The sequence below is a fragment of the Canis lupus genome, chromosome 19, assembly GCF_003254725.2.
Source record: "Canis lupus dingo isolate Sandy chromosome 19, ASM325472v2, whole genome shotgun sequence".
Classification (NCBI taxonomy): Eukaryota; Metazoa; Chordata; class Mammalia; order Carnivora; family Canidae; genus Canis; species Canis lupus.
The window spans coordinates 33,215,251-33,236,811 of NC_064261.1; the positions used below are offsets into that span (position 1 = coordinate 33,215,251).

The 21,561-nt window shown below is 37.3% G+C and overlaps 1 long non-coding RNA gene across 4 annotated transcripts in view; it reads right to left on the reverse strand.

Annotated features, from left to right (window-relative positions):
• LOC112649876 (uncharacterized) overlaps nt 1-21,561 on the reverse strand; it is a 74,778-nt gene that overhangs the window by 46,442 nt on the left and 6,775 nt on the right. For all 4 annotated transcript variants that reach the window (XR_004806999.2, XR_003129758.3, XR_003129761.3 and 1 more), the window contains exons 2-3: nt 16,976-17,101; nt 4,735-4,808 (exon numbers count right to left, since the gene is read on the reverse strand). This is a non-coding gene — a long non-coding RNA (uncharacterized LOC112649876). The remainder of the gene's footprint in view (nt 1-4,734; nt 4,809-16,975; nt 17,102-21,561) is intronic.

Here is a 21,561-nt window from a genome sequence, read left to right on the forward strand (position 1 = left end):
CTTCCTTTTAAAGAACTTCTAGCATCTTTTGTGGGAAAGGTTTGCTGCTGGTGAATTCCCTCATTTCTTTTTGTTTAAGAAAGTTGTCTTTTCTTAAAGATTTTATTTATTTATTTGAGAGAGAGAGATCGCAAGCAGGAGGAGTGGCAGAGGGAGAAACAGACTCCTTACTGAGCACAGAGCCCAACTCAGGGCTTGATCCCAGGATCTTGAGACCACGACCTGAGCTGAAATCAAGAGTTGGATGCTTAAGTGGTTGAGCAACCCAGGCACTCCTGTTTGAAAAAATTTTTATTTCTCCTTCACGTGCAAAGGATAATTTTGCTGGATATAAAATTTTTGGTTGGTAATTTTTTTTCTTCCTTCAACTCTAGATATTTCACTCCCTACTCTTCATGGTTTCTGATGAGAACTATGCTATATTTCTTATCATTTTCCATTATTTTTACTTTTTTTCCCCCAAATTTTTTCCGTCATTGGTTTTGGCAGTTCAAGTCTGAAGTGCCCGAGTATTTTTCTCTATGTATTTCTGTTTGGTAATTTCACATAACCTGTCTCCAAGCTCATTGATTCTTCCCTTGAATATATTGAGTTATTGATGAACCCATTGAAGCTATTTTCCTTTTTTTGTTACAGCGTTTTTGACTTCTGATATTTCCTTTTGATTCTTTCTTTGAGTTCCCATCTCTCTGCTTGTATTCTGTTCTTGTACCCTGTCTCTTTTTCCATTAGAGCTCATGGCATATTTATCATATTAAGCTATGTAAAGTTTTCTGTCTGATAATTCCAATATCTACATCGTATTTCAATTTGTTTCTGATGATGGCTTTGAATCATCAAACTGTTTTACTTTCCTTGTCTTATGGCATGCCTTGTCTCTTTTTTTTTTTCTTGAAAGCCAGACATGTTGTATCAGATATTAGGGAATGGGTGAATCTTTGGTGTGAAGATTTATATTAATATCACTAAGAGTTGTGTTGGATTTAACACTTGTTCTAGATATAAGTGGCTTTAAGTCCCTCCAGTGAGCCTGATTTTGTCTTTCCTTTTGATTTTCAGCTTCCCTTGGAGACATTCTGTGTATTGCATCTTTGTCAACTATAATTCACTCTGTTATACTGGAGCCCTCTTGGCATTGTAATAGGTGGAGGAGGGAGGACATTGATAATATTCCTATTAAGTTCCAATCATTGGAGCCGTGACTTTCACAAGTGATTTTTATAGTCATATTACTTTAGTCCCACTTATTCCTTTTCCTTTTCTTGGTTGCAGTATTCTCAGTCTGTTTCCTTGACCCCTGTTGATAATCCACCTTTCCTTTACACTTAGATGAGACAGGAAGGCTGGAAAGGAATAGAAGATGAGAGATATCCTTCCTCTAGTGGGGATAGCACTCTAGCAAAGTCCTTTACCTTGGAGAATAGGCTCTTTCTATGGAGAAGTGCTCTGGGCATACTTCACAATGATTATTATTCCTTTCCAACTGCCTGAGCCATGAAGAGGTCTTTCTCAGATCTTCATCATGAGAACCTGGTGCGGTTTTAGGAGGTAAACCCCACAAAAATATACAGGCCTCCTAAAACCATAGCCTCCTAGGAGTTACTCATTCTCCAGCTAGTCCACCTCAGCCTCCAGCAACTCTTCACAGTGACAATTTAAGTGTCCCTATCAGTTTATAGTTCTAGTAGCTTCTGATCCAAATAAACTGTGGTTCTCTGAAAGGCCTGAAAGTTTTATGATTCATTTAAGAAAAATAACAGTTTGTTCAGCTTTTCATTGTAAAATAGGAATAATTACTTTCAAGATCTTTACATGTCAGATCTGAATTTGGAAGTCTTATAAGGCCACTAAAGATCTAGGTACAGCACTGGAAAACTTTAACTTCCACCCATGTATCCTTGGGCAAAGAAAGCCAATCCCAAACCAAAAAATGAGGCTGTAGCAAGTCTGTGGATGCAGAGAGGGCAAAGAATTGAGATCGTTCATTTAGTGAACTGCAGGGAAGTGGTTTCTCAGTATTATTGATCTCTGGGTACTTTCATCATGCCCTGAGGTTTTCATTTCTCCCATCACCTTTGTAACCTATTTGTTGTATGAAATCTCTCTGTTTGAAATTGCTAAAATGTTTCTTTTTCCTGACTGGACCTGACTGCACAAGAGGGAGGGAATGGCATGCTATTTACCATCCCTCTATAACCCCCATAACCTTCTCAACAGTGTCTTAGTTAAGACTCTTTTTGTTGGAAAGAAGAAAAAAAGCTACACAATCGAGTTTAAGGCAAAAAGAAAGAGAATCAGGTTCAGAATGTATTAGAAAGACTCTGGAATAGTTCACCAAACCCAGGACAGAAAGATCATCAGGTATCTCCAAAGCCTGAAACCTAAAAGTGGAAATGACCAGACGCTCAACATGGGGCTCTATTGCATCTCTCTTCTCTGTGTGTGTGATCATCATAGTGTTTCTGCACACTGGATTTCTCTGTTTCAGGAGCAGAAGTAAGTTGGAGACACTGTCCCATCCTTCCTGAGTATTCTTCCCCTTCATTCAAGAGTCTTGTTGAAGCACATTGGCTGGATTTCCTTTTAATTTCATATTCTCATGGGGTAGAATTTGACTGGGTTGGCCTGGGTTGGTTTCTCTTTCCTGCTGTAGTCAGATGGCATTGGAGTAGAGCTCAGGTAGCCAATCTCTGCCTGCCTGGTTGGGAAGGAACAGAGACTGGAGAGAGGAACTCACTGGGTGCTGAATTGTCTCCGTTGTAAAGTGGGGGCACTTCTGTCACCTAGGAGAAATTTCACATGTCTAAAGACATATTTGGTGTCACAACTGAGGGGATGCTACTCTTATCTAGTGGGGAGAGGTCAGTGTTGCTGCTAAGTATCCAAAAATGTACAGGAACAGGTCCCGCAAAGAAAGAATTATCTGGCCCCAAGTGTCAATACCGTCCAAGATGAGAAACCATGGGCTGAATTAACTTCCCAAAGTGAGAATGGTGAGTACTAGCCTAGTACTGGGAATGAGAGAGAACATGAAAAAGATGGAAAAGAAAGACAAATAAGTAATAATTGCAACATTTAGTGAGCATTTTCTGTGTTCCAAACACAATATTAAGTGTTTGACCGGCATCTTTTTTTTTTTTAATATATATATACTCCTCATGACAATCCTGCAAAGCAAGTTAGTGGCATCATTATCTTTATTTTATGGAAAACCACACAAGGACTGTCCCCCTAAATCTGATGTTCTTAACTAGTAATTAAAAAGTGAAAAGGAAAATCACCATATTCTCTGGATCTATATCTGTAGTAGCTAAAAAAATACAAACAGATTTTTAAGTTCTGAGCTTGTGAGTCTAACAGTAAATAATAATATCATGGCCATTAGCTACTCTGAAGCAACATGACAGTGACAGATTCATGCTGTCTCTCAAAGGGATATGAATGTAATAGAAATAACTATGCAAATATGCAAGCTGGTGTGAAGAGGGAACAGAACATAGAAATCCCAGGCATGAGGTATGTTGAAGCAAAATAAACCATCCCAGGACAATGTTCTCACACTTTCTATCCTTCCAAGCTTGTTGGCCCTGGATTCTGTTCATACTGAGTCCATTTCCACACCTTCAAATGAGAAAAGAACACATTAAATTTGTAGGATTGTGGTGATTAAACTCAGAACACCTGTAAAGGAGGGATTGGCAATAGGGTACATCATTTTAATTCTGCCTAACTTCTTAGCTGTGTGACCTTGGGCAATACACTTAACTTCTCTGTGCCGGAGATCCCTTATATACAACATAGATTTGATAATAATAGTACATACCTCAAAAGGTTGTTCTGAGGATTAAATTTGTTAGTACAAATAAAGTGCTTACAACAAAGATATGGAAAACTTGAATAACATTTGTAAATAAAATTTTAAAATATATTTTATTATTTATTTATTTATTAAAGATTTATTTATTTATGTGTATGAGAGAGAGAGCACACACGTGCATGCATGGCGGGGGCTGGTAGGGGCAAAGAGACAGGGAGAGAGAGAATCCTCAAGCAGACTCCTTGCTGAAGGTGAAGCCCAAGATGGGGCTCTATCCCAGGATGCTGAGATCATGACCTGAAATCAAGAGTTGGCACTTAACCAACTGAGTCACCCACTGCCCCTAAAATTAATTAATTAATTAATTAATTAATTAGTAATACATTTTAAATAACATTCCTGTCATGCTCTTTTATTTATGTATTGGTCTATGGCTGCTTTTGTGCTATAATAGCAGAGCTGAGTGGTCTCTGAGTGGTCAGAGATTGGGGTATGGCCTGTAAATCCAATAATATTTACTATCTGCCTATTTCCAGAAAATATGCACTAACACCTGGAATAATGTGATGGTTCTGGCACACAGTGTGGTGTCCTGCCTTCTCTGACCTGAGGGATGACTGGATCCTTCTATCCACACTGGGAGAATTTCCTCTGCATTTGTTTGCTCACAGATTTGTTTAAGGTGTTCCAGCCAAACTAGCCTCTGTCACTTTCCAAATCATGGCTGAACACACAGAATTAAATGACACAGTGAAAGATAACCAGATAAGAACATGTTTACTCACAGGAGATGCAGATGGTTTGCTTTTGGTTTGGAGTGGGATGTGGGCAGGATGGGGAGTTTGGCATTGACAGTATCATTTACAAGGCAAGTAATGAGATGAGGAGAGAGGGCTGTGGAGGGAAGAGTTTCAAACCTTAGCTACTCTGCACATCAGTTGTGTGACACTTCTGTCATATTGGTGAAATCTCTGGTCATCACTCTTCTCATCTATAAAATAGGATGGACAGTATTACCTTTTTTGTGGATTAAATGAAATAACTTCTAGGAGAACTAAATGAACATTAAAATGTGGAAAATAAATGTCCTACAAATAATTTGTTCCACAGATGCTTACTGAGCACTTATTATAGAGATACTGCAGGGAAGTCTGTCCTCACTCCCCACCTCCCATGGTACTACAATGACAGAAATAAGAGCTAGAATTTACTGAACATTTTCTATATAGTCTGTCTTGTCCTAAACACTTTCTTCATTTCGTAACAAATTTAATCCTACAACAGTCCTTTGAGGTGTGTTCAGTTGTTGTGAAATCCATGTTGGAGATAAGGGGACAAGGCACAGAGAAGTTAAGCACATTGCCCAAGGTCACACAGCTAAGGAGTTAGGCAGTTAGGATGATGCACTCATCAGATCTGCCTGCAGAGCCCAGTTTTCAACAGCATGCTAAACTTCAGCTCAGTAACATGTTTAGCAGTGATTCATTTTAAGTCCGGATAGTCTTCACTGTTGGGCATTCTGGTGTGTGTGCTGAACTCACATGGCACCAGGTGCAACTTTCGGCATGGGGTCTGTGAGGTCTCTGGGAGAAAGAAGCTACTGCCAACACAGGAGTAACACAGGCCTAGCTCTCAGAGGTGTAGAGGAATTCTCAGTGAAATTGAAAGTGAAAGAATACTTTCTCTATGATCTGAATTGCATGGCTATTGTTATAAACTAAATTAGGTTCCCCTAAGGTTTATATGTTGAAACTCTAACCCCAGAACCTTCAGACGTAACTATATTTGGAAGCAGGACCTCTTAAAGAGATGATTAGGTTAGATGAGGCTTCTAGGTGGGCTCTAATCCAGTCTAATTGGTATCTTATAGAAGAGGACATTTGGACATGGAGAGAGACACCAGGGACATATGCAAAGGGAAGACCATGTGAGGACACAGTGAGAAGATGGCCATCTGCAAGCCACAGAGAGGCCTAGAGAAACTAATCCTGCTGACACTTTGATCTTGGACTTTGAGTCTCCAAAACCATGAGAAAGTGAATTTCTGTTGTTGAAGCCACCCAGTCTGGCGTACTTTGTTATGGCAGCCCTAGCAAATGAGCAGCCCTTTATTGAGTCACTTTACCTGAATCCAGAACACAGAGTAGGAAGTCTTTCTCTGTCACTCTGCCACACACCACAGAGCAGATTTGACCTTTGGGTGTTCAGAGGTTCCAGCAGCCGAGAAATGCTGAGCTCAGGGGTCAGCAAGAGATTTGGCACCCAGAGGAGGAACATGATGTAGTGACAGTGCCTGCCGTGGCCAATGAAGCGACAGTAGCCATTTTCAGGAAATTGCTACCCCATAAACAGCAGTGACAGAGAAAAACAGAGCCAGCAGAGCACGGGAGGAAGTGGCTGTGGCCAGCGGAGTGGCACAGAATTCAAGAAAGGGCAGCATATGTCACACATGCCTCTGGAGATTCTAAACATTCTTAAGAGGGAATTTTCAGGGAGCTGGGGTTCATACATCAGCAATTTGGGGAAATGAGCCAGAAAAATTAGGTATTAATATTAGCATTCCCACATATGTACCCAGAGGGTGGTGAGGCTTGGGGAAATTACAGTTCCACACAGTTGACCCCAGAGCAGATGTCGATGAAGATCCATTTGGGAAGTGAAAGAAGATGCATAGCAGAAATGGAGTGACAGGCAAATAATGGTGAAATGGGATAAAAAAAAAATGGAAAGATTTGTGCATGAAGAACCCAGGGAGATAGATGTAAACTGATCCAACCATTTTGCAGGGTGATTAAAATAAAACCTAGTTAAAAAGACTTTGTACATAGAACATGCTATATGGATGGTTTATTTAGAAAAAAAAAAAAGCCCAACTCTGTTTGAGATAATCACAAGCAGGAATTCAATGGCATGAATAGAAATTTCACTTAGAGGAAAACAATTAATAGGTTGGGGAAAGAAAAAAAAGAACAAATCAAATTGGGCAGATTAAAAAGAAGGCAGTTAAAAAATGTTCAAGTTTCTATGTGAATGCTTTCAGTGTCAAGTCTTTGGAAAATCATTAGTGCCTCTTGCAACTTGAAGATAATGACAAGAAGTACAGCTTTCCCATTTCTTCTTTCCAAAATCATGCAAATGGAAAAAGGACAAGTGAAACTACAAATTCTTCCTCAATGAGACTAGAAAGGAAATAAAACTGTGAATGGCAAAGAAGTAGAAGGAAGGCAAGGGCCAAGAAGTAGGAGGAAGGCAGGGGCCCAGGAGCATGACACAGATCCTGGAGCCTAGGGATAATTTTCCTAGATAACACAGGCAGTTGGAATATGATGGAGAAGGGTTCAAGAATAATATAGAAAAAATAATAAACTCATGGAAAATGTGAAGGTAAATTGGAAGCCATGAAAGGTGAGATAAATAATGCTGAAGAAATTAAGACAAAGGTAAATTTTAAAATAAATAAAATAATAGGCATTTTATTTTCTCAAGTCAAATTAATGAAGATGCTGAAAATTATATTTAACCCTCTTGGGAATGATTTGAATTCTGTTATTGAAGTCATGTGCTGTCCTTTTGAGGTGACATAGGATGTCTTCAGTGGCCATTGGGATTTTCAGCTGATTGCTGTAGGGCATTATATCTGCCATTTCCTTTGATTTAGATTTTCTCTCTCACAATCATACTTTACCTATCATCATCATACTTTATCTTATCATTTTCCCCTATGTATCTGCTTTTTGTATATTCTCCTCTACAGTTTTTAATTCAATATTTTTAATACTGTTAAAAAATGCCATATAGCCAGATGTAACCACTATATGATAAATAAAAGTTGATAATGATTTAGTAAGGACTTTTGTCCCTAGTTTGTTTCTTTAAATTGCAAAGAAGTGTGAATATGGTATTTGTTACAGCAAAGAGCTTCTCAGTGCCACTTTTGCTTGAGATGAGGTCTTAGTTTGCTGAACTCTCCAGAAAACTGATCTCCTGAAAAATTAAGTACTGTTTTCTTATGATCATATTTACTAACAAAAATGTATCAGTGTATTATTCTGGTCATAGTTTTTCACTGTTGTTTGTCTTTGCCTTTTTAAAATAAAGAGGGTACCTTACTTTGAAATCACCAGGTTGATTTGCTTAAATTTATAGAATGAATCTTTAGAGCAACTCGAATGCAATTAATTACTTGAGATAGGGCTGGGTAAAATACAACCTGGAACAAGGCTGAATAATATTGTGGTCATGTATAAAAGTTTGAGACCCAAGCTGTCTGGAGTCAAGTTCTGGTTCTACCAGTTATTAGTGGGAAGACCTTGGGTAAATAATTAAATATCTCTAGGTTTCACTTTCCTTGTCTGTATATGAGGAAAATAGAGATGTCTACCTATGGTCACTAACTGTACCTCAGAGGATTGATTGTGGTCTCTAACTGTTGATGCATGTGTAGCACTTAGTAGGTCTACTGTGTAGTCATGGGAAGTAATAAATGCCCATGTCAACTACTCAAAATATTGCAGTATAACTACAATTCAAACTACTAATATGAGATAATATTTTAGAAGTAAAATGATGTTGTGAAGGTTGATAAATATGTGAAAAGTTTGTGCTCAGAAGAGTTAATGGTTAGCAAGACAGAGTCATAAATCTATATTAGAGAAAGTTTGGGCAACACTTTCAATTCTGGTCTTGGGTCTTGGAATATGATTACTGCCCATGAAGCACAAAATCTTCAGGAAGAGACAGAACAGTGGGTGGATTCAAAATTGTGAGCTTTCTTATTTGTTCTAAGAGCAGCCTTTTTATCTGTTTTCTTCTTGATTGAGAGAAGAGATGAAAGGCATGGGAATAAAATTAATCCCAATAATATCTTAGAAGAGAAAGCAGCTTAATAATAAGCAAGTCTAATGTATGAGTGAGAGCAAGGGAAAAAGAGAAAATCCTTCAAGAAGATAGCTCTGTGTCTGACAAGATGAGGAGAGAGGAGAGAGCTTATGTAATGCATTTTGCATCAGAGTCTTTCAACAGGCAGCTGAGCTGTGCTATTGTTGCCTCATAGAAAGAAAAGAGCTGATTCTTACTCAGCTGGCTGAGAGGGGCAGAGACCAGAGCATCCACTTATACTTTTCCCTCTTTTTTTAAACATTTGAAGAGGAAGCAGGGACTTGAAGAATGTAATCTTAATCTAGTTGAATGTAATGCTTAGATAGTAAGGCAGGATACCAGCCCTCTGGGTGGGACGGCGGGCAGGGGCTGGAGAGGAATCTAAAGATCTCCATCAGCAGTCACGGCTTACAGATCTTCCTTCCTTCCTTTATTTTTTCTCCCTCTCTTTCTTTCTTTCTTTCTTTCTTTCTTTCTTTCTTTCTTTCTTTTCTTTCTTTCTTTCTTTCTTTCTTTCTTTCTTTCTTTCTTCTTTCTTTCTTCTTTCTTTCTTTCTTCTTCTCTCTTTTTCACGTAGGCTTCATGCCCCACGTGGAGCCCAATGCTGGACTTGAACTCATGACCCTGAGATTAAGACCAGAGCTGAGATCAAGAATCAGATGCTTAAGGACTGAGCCACCTAAGAGCACCTATTCTGCATTTTAAAAATCTTGAGAAGAGGGAGGCAATGAGACGGGGGAAGAAAGCTCTGAAGAGAGAATCCTGTGCCTCTGATACCAACAAACTGTACAGCACTGTGTAACCTTGGGCTCTTTCCTTCAGCCCTGAGGTCTCAGTTTCTTCTTCTGTACAACAAAAGGGTTGAAAGATTGGCTTGTAAGATATCTAAATCCCTTTTCAGCTCAAAAATCCTGTCATATATTGTAATGTCAAGAGAATCAACCTGTGTTCCCACAATTTGGTCCGTATTGTTTTAGCTGCCATCCTATCTCACTATTCTTTTTCTGACCCTCCCTGTTACTGGCAAACAGAATACAATTTTACCTCCCTGCCTTTGCTTTATTTGCACGCTTCACCTTCACTGCTTCTGCTTTAACATCTAAATACACTTGTCTTTGGGACTCACCTTAAATATCTGTTGACATAAATTTCTAGGCAAAACATGGAGTTGCTCCTGCCTAGGGTGCCATGTCAGCAAACATAACTTTCACATTCCTATAAATGCTTTACATGACCAGAATCATGGAATAGCCAGTCAGCCAATCCCCAAACCCTAAGCCAACTCTTAGTGCCTTGTTTCTTAATCTTTCTAAATAAGGTCAGATTCACATCCCCAGTCAGTCATGCTCTGTCTCCACATTGCTGCTTCTAAGACTCGATAAAACTCACTCTTGCCCCAAATATCTTGGGAAGAGTGTGCCACTGCTTATGAGACACTGTACTCCCCACTGCCTAGATTGTCTTCTCTAGAGTAAAGGACATAGAACTCATAACTACACTGTCTTGTTTTTTGTAATTTTTCATATCCTTATCCTTCTCTCCAAAAGAAAAGATCTTCACTTCCCAAATTTCCATAAAACTTCCCCTGTGCCTTCTTGAGGAACTCATTATATTCCACATGATATTGTGATCATTAGTTTGTATATTGCCTCCATGATGAGCAAGTGTAATAAACTCTCTCATTCTTGGGACCCCTGGGGATTGAGACACAAAATTTCTCACAATATTGAAACATGCCTAAGACATTTGGTAAATAGTCACTGTTCCATTCCTTTCACAGAGAATGCCCATGCCACAGATTTCTCACTCCTTCCCCCAGGACACCTTATGTCCCCTCAATCAAATAACTGAAAAGTTGGTATCTCAAACAGCAGAGCCTCCAGGGTACAGTCTAGGCTATAGCTTTGTTCTTTCAGATAGGTCTGATGTTGTACAAATTGTTAAATATTTTGAATGTCATCCCTGCTCTGTATATCCCATGGCCACAGTCTTGGATATCGTGGCTTGTACACAATAAATGATGAATAAATGTTTATTAAATAAAAGAACCCTGACTTGTTCCAATACCACAAAAATTATAGGAAACATGTTAGAGGTGGGTCAGGTTTAGAGATAAGATATGATTGCTTGATGAGTCATTGTTTAGGGCTTGTCCCTTGACTTCAAAAGAAACCCAAGAATTTTGAAGGGAAGGCAATGAGTAGAGGAGCTAAAATAAAGATATTAAGTAAAATTGAAGGGAAATAAATGCATAATTGAGTAATGCACTGGGCAGTAGGTTTGAGTTTTTCAAGAGTTTGATTTAAGGCTGCTTGAATTAAAGAGTATTAAACATACTACTTTCTCCTGATTATTCCTTTTACATTTCCATTCCTTTTCTGCGTCTCTCAGGGCTGGTCTTTTTACTCTGGTTCCAACTGAGATCCCTCCCCAAACTTTGGCCCCTTTACCCTCTCTTTGTACATTCTTTTGCTGTAATGAATAAATAACTTTAGCAAAACTGTAGTATATACAGAAAATATACAACAACCAATTGGAATTCTATAAAATAACAATGAATAATTGAAAAATCAAAAGTAAAATAAAAATGTACCATGTAAGTATTGGGAAAACTAGAAGTCCACATGCAAAAGAATGAAACTAGACCACTTTCTCACACTGTAAAAACCAAACCAAACCAAACCAAACCAAACCAAACCAAACCAAGAAAATAACCTCAAAATGGATTAAAGATCTAAGTGTAAGATCTGAGGGATGTTTGGGTTGCTCAGTTGGTTAAGCAACTGCCTTGGGCTCAGGTCCTGGTATTGAGCCCTGCTTGGGCTTCCTCTTCAATGAGGAGGCATCTGCTTCTCCCGCTGTCTCTACCCACCATTGGTGCACTCTTTCTCTTTCTCTCTCTCTCAGATAAGTAAGTAAAGTATGAAAAAAAAAAAAAGTAAAACCTGAAACCAGAGGGCTCCTAAAAGAAACCAGGCAGTAAACACTTGGACATTAGAATTAGCACCATTTGGGGGGCCTGTCTCCTCAGGCTAGGGCAACAAAAGCAAAAATAAACAAATAAAACAATCACTAAAAAGGTTCTGCGGAGAGGAAGAAACCATCAACAAAACAAAAAGTTAACCTATGGAATGGGAGAAGATATTTGCAAGTAATATATCTGATAAAGGGTTAATATCCAAAATACATAAAGAACTCATACAACTCAACACTAAAAAGATAAACAATCTGTTTAAAAAGCATGCAGAGAACCTAAATAGACACTTTTCCAAAGACATACAGATGGCCAACAAGAACATGAGAAGGTGCTCAACATCATTAATCATCAGAGAAATGCAAACCAAACAAAATGAGATGTCATTTCACATCTGTTGGAATGGCTATTATCAAGAGCCAAGACATAACAAGTGTTGGAAAAGATGTGGAGAAATGGAACTCATACGCGCTGTTGGTGGGAATGTGAATTGGTGCAGTCACTCTAGAAAACATTATGGAGCTTCCTCAAAAAATTTGAAATTGAAATACCATTATATCCAACAATTTCATTTCTGGATATTTATCCAAAGTAAATGAAAACTAATTTGAAAAGATATATGCACCCTACATCCATCAGAGCATTAGTTACAAAAGCCAAAATATGGAAGCAACCTAAGTGTCTATTGATAGATGAATAGATAAAACAGATGTGGGCGATCTATCTATATCTATCTATATCTATATCTATATCTATCTATATCTATCTATATCTATATTTCTATATCTATCTATATCATCTATCTCTATATCTATCATCTATATCTATCTATATCATCTATCTATCTCTCTAATTCCATTCTTACATATAAAATATACAGAATGTTCAATTTATATATATATATATATACACACACATATATATACAAAATATAAGAATGGAATATTATTCAGCCACAAAAAGAATGATATCTGGCCATTTGTGGCAACATGGATGGACCTAGAGGGCTATTATGCTAAGTGAAAAAGTAAGACAGAAAAAGACAGAAACCATGCAACTTCACTTATACATGGAATCTAAATGACAAAGCAATGAACAAATAAAACTAAAACACATAAATACAGAGAACAAACTGGTGGTTGCCAGAGGGGAGAGAGAGGAGGGTAGGCAAAATAGGTGAAGGGGGTTAAGAGGTACAATTTTCCAGTTGTACAATAAATTAATCATGGGAACATAAAGTACAGCATAGGGAATATAATAAATAGCTTATAATAACATATGGTGAAAGATGATAAGTGGGATTATCATGGTCATTTCATAATTATATAAATGTTGATTCACTATGTTCTACACTTGAAACTAATATTTCATGTCATCTACAATTTTAAAAATAGTGACAATACCAAATACTGGCAAGGATATGGAAAAATAGAATCTCTCATATATTGCTGGCAGAATGTAAAATGGCATAACCGTTTAGTTTGTCAGTTTCTTACAAGACTAGGCATACACTTAACATATGACCCAGGAATCACATTCCTGAACATTTATGCTGGAGTAATGAAAACTTATATCCACACAACTACCTGTATACAATTACTTTTATATTACTAATTTTTAATAGCCAAGAACTGGAAATAATCAAAATATCTCTGAATCCGTTAGTGGTTAAATAAACAGTGTTGTATCCATACCATGGGATTCTAGTCAGCAATGAGAAGAAATGAACTAATGATAAAAGTAACAACCTGGATGGCTCTTAAGAATGTTATGCTGATTTTAAAAAGCTAATATAACAAGGTCACATACTATGTGATTCTATTTATATTACATTTCAAAATAGTAAAATTATAAATGTGGAGAAAATTGGTGGTTGCCAGGGATTAGGGATATTGAGAGGGAAGAGGATGTGCATGACTACAAAGGAGTAGCACAAGGTGATTCTTTGTGGTGATGCAATAATTCTGTCTCTTGATTGCAGTGGTGGTTACATGAATCTACCTACTATAAAACGACAGATAACTATAAACACATATGGTGCCATGTCAGTTTCCTGGTTTGGGATATTGTACTATAATTATGTAAGATGTAATTATTGAGGGAAACTGGGTAAAGACTACATGGAATAGCTCTGTTAAAAAAATATCCCAGTGTTTTCCAGTTCTGATCTTTGAGAATGTTCCAACAGGTCAAGGCACACCTGTGATTCAAACATCTAAAGGAGAACTAAACAAAGTAACCTCGGAAGTATATTCCAAACTGGACAAGTCAATGAATTAATAAAATCATCTGGAAAACCCCTTAAAAAGTGCCATTTAAGATATCACAAAAGAAAATAAAACACTTAGGGATAAGTCTAATGAAATCTGTGCAAGATCTCTATCCTGAAAATTACAAAAGACTGATGAAAGTCATCAGTTAAGACATAAGTCAACAGAGAGATATATTGTGTTCATGGATTGGAAGATGCAAGATTGAAGATTTCATTTCTCACAAATTGATCTACAGGTCCAGTGCAATTAAAATACTGTTAGAATTTTTTGTAGATATCAATAAGCTGGTTTTAAAATTTATTGGAAAAGGGAAAGAGCCTAGTATAGCCAAGATGATTTGGAAAAAGAAGAATAAAGTTGGATGGTTTACATTACCTGATTTTAAGATGTAACAATAAAGCTGTAATAATCAAGACAATGTTGTATTGGAGAAAGAATATATGGATAGATAAATGCAACATAATAGAGTCTAGAAACAGGCATGCAGAAATATGACCAATTGATTTTTGACAATAGTGCAAAGGAGATTCAATGGAGAAAGGATAGTTGATCCCCCCCCCCCAAAAAAAAAATAACTGTACTGGAATGATTGGACATCCATATATAAAAAAAAGAATCTTAGCCTATCACTTACACTGCATGTAAAAATTAATTCAAAGTGAATTGTACAATTAAGTGTAAGATCTAATACTATACCATTTAAAAAAAATAAAAGGTAAGAGAAAAATCTTTGTCACCTTAGGCTAGATAGAGTTCTTAGAGGGAAACATCAAGAGTATAATCCAAAGGTGAGAAACTGATAAATATGACTTCCTCAAAATGAAATGTTTTTAGTTTGCAAAAGACATCTGTGAAAAGAATTGGAAGGCAAGTCACAGACTGGAAGAAAATATCTGCAAATCATACATCTGATAAAGAACTCTCAAAACTCAATGACAAGAAAACAAATAACCCAATAAAAAATGGACCAAAGGTTGGAGCAGACACTTCATCAAAGAAGGTATTTGGACAGGAAATAAACACATGAAAAGATGCCAATATCATTAGTCACTAGGGAAATGCAAATTAAAACCACAAGGAGCTGTCACTACACACCTCTTAGCAAAAACAAAGAAAGCAAAGCCCAATAATGCCAACTGGTGGCAGCATACTTAATAATAGGAATCTTATGCACTGCTGATGAGAATACAAAATGGAAAAGCCACTGTGAAAAGCGTTTTTCAGTTACTTATAAAGTGACACACATGTGTCCTCTATGACCCAGACATCCTATTATCCGTGTTTAACCTACAGCAATAGAGCCTGTGTCCACACTAGTACCTGATATGAAGGTTTACAGCGGCATAAAACTACTATGATTGCCAAAAACTAGAAATAGCCAAATGTCCCTCAACTAGGTAATCAATAGACTTGTAGTACATAAAAAAATCACAGTTGTTATACATTTCCACAACCTCCATGAATCTATAGTCATACAACTACCACCACAGAGCAGATATAGAACAGTATCATGACTGCCTCCCCCAAAAGGCCTTATTTGTATAAGATCTTGGTTTTATATCTTATTTTAAATTAAACAATTTTTATATCTTATTTTAAATTAAAAAAAAAACTAAAGTGAGGGAAATGAATGAAAATTCCTCTGGAAATACTTCCATCTAAAATTTGGCATTTTTGAAAAACAGTAAGGCAGTATCTAATAAAACTGAGTGTATGCATATGTGTATGTGTATTTCATATACATAATCTATAAATTTTAATTCTAGGCAAGTACCTAGTAAAGTGCACCCTGAGGCCCACAAAAAGATTTGTGCAAGTATGTTCATTGCAACATCATTCTTAACAGTCTCTACCTGAAAACTACTCAAATTCCCATCAGTAGCAGAAGGGATATAATGTAAGAATGGAATAGATATTGGAAGAGTGGGATTGTGATGTTTTCCTATGGTAAAGTACTATACCATAAAGAGAATGAACAATCTACAACTATACATAATATGGATGAATTTCACATTCATTTGAGTGACACAGCCAGACAACAAAGAGTATATATTCTATGCTTCCATTTTTCTATCACATTTGAAACAGGAAAACTGGTCTCTGGCTGTTAGATGTTGGGATAGTGGTGGGTTTTCCTTGGGTAGATGGGTAGTGAGCAGAAAATGTGGGAGGCTGTCTTCCTGAAACTGAAACTGGCCATGACTGGGTTCCACTTACATGATCATGCTTAGTTTGAGAGATTCATCAAGGCAAAAACTAGTAATTTGTATATTTTTCTGAGCATGCATATGTCGATAAAAAGTTTACATTAAAAAATCAGCAAACAAGGCAGCCCGGGTGGCTCAGCGGTTTAGCACTGCCTTCAGTCCAGGGCGTGATCCTGGAAACCCGGAATCGAGTCCCACATCAGGCTCGCTGCATGGAGCCTGCTTCTCCCTCTGCCTGTGTCTCTGCCTCTCTCTCTCTCTGTGTCTTTCATGAATAAATAAATAAAATATTTGAAAAGATTAAAAATAATAAAAAAATCAGCAAACATCCTTTCATCTTTTTAAAATATATTTGGGGGTGCCTGGGTAGCTTTGTTGGTTATGTGTCTGTCTTTGGCTCAGGTCATGATCCCAGGGTCCTGGGATTGAGCCCTGGGTCTAGCTCCCTGCTCAATGGGGAGTCTCTTTTCCCTCTCCTTCTCCCCCACTGCTTGTGTACATGTGTGCGTTATCTCTCATAAATAAAAAAATGTATCTAATTTACATCCAGCTTTACAGGAATACAGGAGTTGCATAAAAGTCACATACATCTTCTTTTGATGTCATCCTTTTTCTGTCTTTTTTTCTTTTAGAGGTCATTTATCTGAAATTCAAATATTTTCTCAATTGCAGAGTTGTTCCTAATGCATGCAGTTTAATACTGCTCAAAGAGTTGGTTTGCTGCCTCCATCAGTTGGTTGTCCTTCCCTAAGACCTGTGCCCTCCTGTCAGTTCTAGAGACCAGGCCAGATGCAGACTTGGAATGAAGGACTTTTCTGGAACATACCTGCTGTGTGGTAAGGATATTGCTTCACTTCATTTACTGCAGGCTGTGCCTCCCATCAGACTTCTTACGGCGTTGCTTATGCATTCAGCTATTTCTCCTGCAGTCTCCGTGGATACCTCATTATATCTGGAAGTATTTTATAAGATATTACAACCCAAGCTAGGCAGGAAGTCTATCACTAGAAGGGTCTTATCATTAGACTGTCGTGCACCAAATCCTGGGAATTGTGGAAACAGCCCATTAGTTCCTCCTTCTGTCTCCTATTCATCCATACTGAGCCCACCTCAGAGAGGCATAAAGGAGGCCTCCTCTGTGATTTCTTTCCTTTTTTCACAGTCTCTCGATATTCCTCTCCCCAACCCTCTTCAACAGTGTCCCATTTCTTCTTCCTTTCTGCCTCTAACCTGACTCAAGTCTGGTGGTACAAACCAAAAGTTTTTCCCTCAGTGAATGTAGGGTTGAGAGAGGTGGCAAATACAAACAGGTCTTGCCCCTATCTGATGAGTTGAAGAGAAGTTTCCTTTTAGACTCAGCTTTACGGTGAGATGTTAAAAAGTTGAAAGGGTAAGACTGACCAGCAGTTACCCTAAGTGCAACTCATTATTTTGCTCACAGAGTCTAAAGCACTTTCTTCCATTCTTTTTGCTTTCCTAACCATCCTTAATTCTAGATTGAGAAAGGGAGGTGGTATTCACGACAGCCAAGTAGGGTAAAGTGGATACAAAAACCTCTTTTTTTTTTTAATTTTTTATTTTTTTAAGTAAGCTCTACACTTAGTGTGGAGCCCAGTGCAGGGCTCGAACTCACAACCCTGAGATCAAGACCTGAGCTGAGATCAAGAATAGGACACTTGCCCAACTGATCCACCCAGGCACCCTAGGTACAAAAACTTTAATGTCATGTCACTAGGATTCAGGAATTTAAATTCATAGAGATGAAAATTTGTTTGAAATATTCCATTTATAAAATAACATAAGCACCAATGTTTCTTTCAGTCACATCTAATGTAATATACTTCAAGGAATTTCATACTCAAATAGAATATTTGAATATAAGTAATATAAGTCAGAGTTTATTGCCAAACTCAGTTTCAAAGGATTTGGCAGGACTTATTACTATACCTGACTCTGACATTGAAAGTCCCTGAAAACTATGAACCTACACTGATGGCATCTTTATTTTAGATTGCTGTCTCCTCCTGAAGTGTCAGTCAGTTGTCAGTAAAATTGACATAATATGTATGAAAACCCTAGTGCTTGTTGGTGATTGATCAATATTATCTTGCTTCCTTCATGATACTAATGTGTCTTCTTTTATCGTCTTCTCATGTTACTTTTGGCTTCTAATTTTGTCAGGACTGGTAAAATTACATAATCTCTAATCATTTGGTAATTTTTTCTTAACCTGCCTTCTTTCAAAAATGATCCCAAAAAACAAAAGTCAGGTTGAAAGGATAAATCAATTTGGTTGCATTGAAATTTAAAATATCTGTAATCCCAATAATCACCATAAACGAAGTTAAAAACCAAATGTCGAATTGGCAAAAAATTTGCATCGCATGTAGCAGAGGGTTACTAAGCAAAACAGTTGAAGAGTTACTACATACCAATAAGAAAAAGATAAATGAAAAAAATAGAAAAACGGCAAAAGATATTAGGAGGTAGTTTACAAAAAAGGGAAAAAATGCCTAATAAATATATGAAACATTGCTCAAACTCACTACTAATTAGGAATATGCAATTTATAATTAAAATGAAATAGATTTATCCTCCACCAGATTAAATAATTATTTGAGTAAGATATAAAAGGCTAGTGAGTGCATGAGGAACTAACTCCGTAATATACTATTTCTCATGGTATAAATTGGTATACTTCTTTGGGAGATTTAGCAACATTTCTTCAGGTTAAAAACATGTATCTTTTATACCCCTGGCTATGTTTTTGCTTAGTCTATACCCTTTAGAAACATTTGCACACATGCATGTGAGGTATGTAAAAATATGTATCATTTATTGAGAACTTGCTTCCACTGTTCTAAGTGCTTTGCATGTTTAAATTTTTTTAGTCCTCATTAATTTCTATTAGTATCCTCTTTTCATAAATTTGTAATCTAAGATTTGAACCCAAGTAGTCTGGCTCTAGAAACTGCATTCGTTTCCTTGTGTCATATTATCTGTCAAGAGAACTGTTCTCTTGTGCAAGGGTTCTTATTACAACAGTGCAACAGAATAAAATGCTAAATGATTTGGAATGTAATGCAGTAGAAAAAGGGGATGAAGTATATTTATATCATTGGTTCCAGTCCAGGGGCAATTTTGCTCCCCAGGAGACATTTGGCAATGTATGGAGATAGGTATGGCTGTCACAGCTGTGTGGGAGGAGGGAGTTGCCAATGTCATCCAGTGGTTAGGGGCCATATTAATATCAATTGTTCTCTAAGAAATAGTGTTCATTTAAAAAACTAATTTGTAGATTATATCAATTATTTAAAGAAGGCACGCACAGACACAACAAACAGAGCAGTCTATATTCTGCTTACATGTATGAGTATATGCATAGGAAATAGTCTAAATGCATACAAATTCTTAAATGTGGTCATTCCTGAAGGGTGGTAGAGGGGGCATGGTTTGTGGGAAAGATGTGAAAAAAGAGAACTTTCAAGATAGAACTACTGTTTTAGAAGTGTTAAGAGAAAAATATACGTATGTATATTTATAGAATTACAATTAATATTAAAGTACCACTGAGTACTATTTGCCTACCTGTCAATCTGAAGAGAGATAAACAAAAGACTATGAGCAGTTATGACAGGTAAAGAAAAACAAAGGCTGCTCCAAACCTCTGACCAAGTATGTCTTCTGGGAAATAATTTCTATGAAACATATTTTTAAGAGGCATATAGGATGTTCCTATTCATATAAAAATAAGTCCTAGAGCCATTTACTCTATACAACTATGTGTCAACATGAAAAAATCTTGAAGCAAAAACGCCAAACAGGACTCTAGGGAGAGAAAGATGATTCAGCTGGGAACCAAAGGGAATTCCCTTTATCTGCCTTAAAGGTTTTACAAGAAGAATTTTTTTACCATGTTATGTCATTTATTAAAAGTAAAAAGTAGGGGTTCCTGGGTGGCTCAGTGGTTGAGCGTCTGCCTTTGGCTCAGGGTGTGATCCCGGGGTCCTGGGATCGAGTCCTGTATCAGGCTCCCCACAGAGAGCCTGCTTCTCCCTCTGCCTAAGTCTCTGCCTCTCTTTGTGTCTCTCATGAATAAATAAATAAATAATCTTAAAAAAAAAATAAAAAGTAAATCAGTTAAGAGCGTGTACCTACACAAATATATAGGGGTATTATTGGCTTTTGTTGCTATTAAGTTAAAAAGCCAAAACAAAAACAATGAAGCAATGTAAATACCCAAGAATGAGAGATAGGGCAAAGAAAAAAGTCCTTGCTCATTTAAATAAGCGCCCTGTACTTATGAAGAATAGCATTCTGGAAGTATGTCTGTTAGCATGGACAGATGGTTGAGTTACCTGGTTAGATGAAGAAATAACAATTATAAAACACATACATGGAATCAGACCCCATTATTTCAAAGAGAAAGGTAAACATGAGTTTAGGAGGAAAACATTTGGAAGGAGAGTTACCAACATTTTCAGAAGAATCATCTTTGGAGCTGGAAGTAGATGTACTTTTGTGTTCTCTTCATTCTGATTTGCTCATTCATTTCTCTAGATCCACAAAAGTGATTGAATAGCTATGTGTTAGAGATCACTTTCCAGTAAGTACCTGGGAGACAGTTTCTAGCTTTGCTACTCAGTGATGGGGGCTTGTTGGAAATGCCAAATATTGACCTACCTGAGACCCCGAAGTCAGGATCTTCATGGTAGCCTCTTAGGAGATTCACAGGGACACTGAACTATTTAATGCCAGTTAAAAATAAAATCCTGTGTTTTAATAGTCAGCTAGACTAGGTTTGGACTGTCAAACACATGTGAAAATTAAGGCATCTAAAAGAACCTGTGACTGGTGAGAAAGCTGTCTCCCCTACAGTCACAATGACCATATTACTCATTTTGGTCTCAAGGTTAATAACTGCCAGGTAACTGATGAGACGCTGTAGCATACTGCCACAGAATATGGCCACTCGTGGGCACAATTTGATCAATAACTCATTCCTTCAACACAAAGGAAGGCACATAAGAAATGCTCAGAGAGAAACAGAGAGGCTCAGTAGAGCTGATCAATATGTGGTAAAAGCCATGGTCTTGGGATGGGCAACTTGGCATTGAGTCAAAGTTTCTATTTTCACAGCTTCTGGCTTTTGGGGAAGTAGATATTGCATTTACTGTATTTGCAAGAGGTCACAAATATCAAAGCTCATCTTATTCTTCAGACATGGTCCATGTGTCTTTTTACTTTAAATAAGGGCAGCACAGAGCTCCTCCAAAATCTGTACAAATCATGCTTTGGTACCAGGCTGCCCTGACAATGGGCATAGCCATCTGGAATCTAGAAGAAAATGGAGACCTTGTAGCCATTTTTTTTTTTTTTTAAGAATTGTTGTCGTTTTCATTTTTTCTTTTT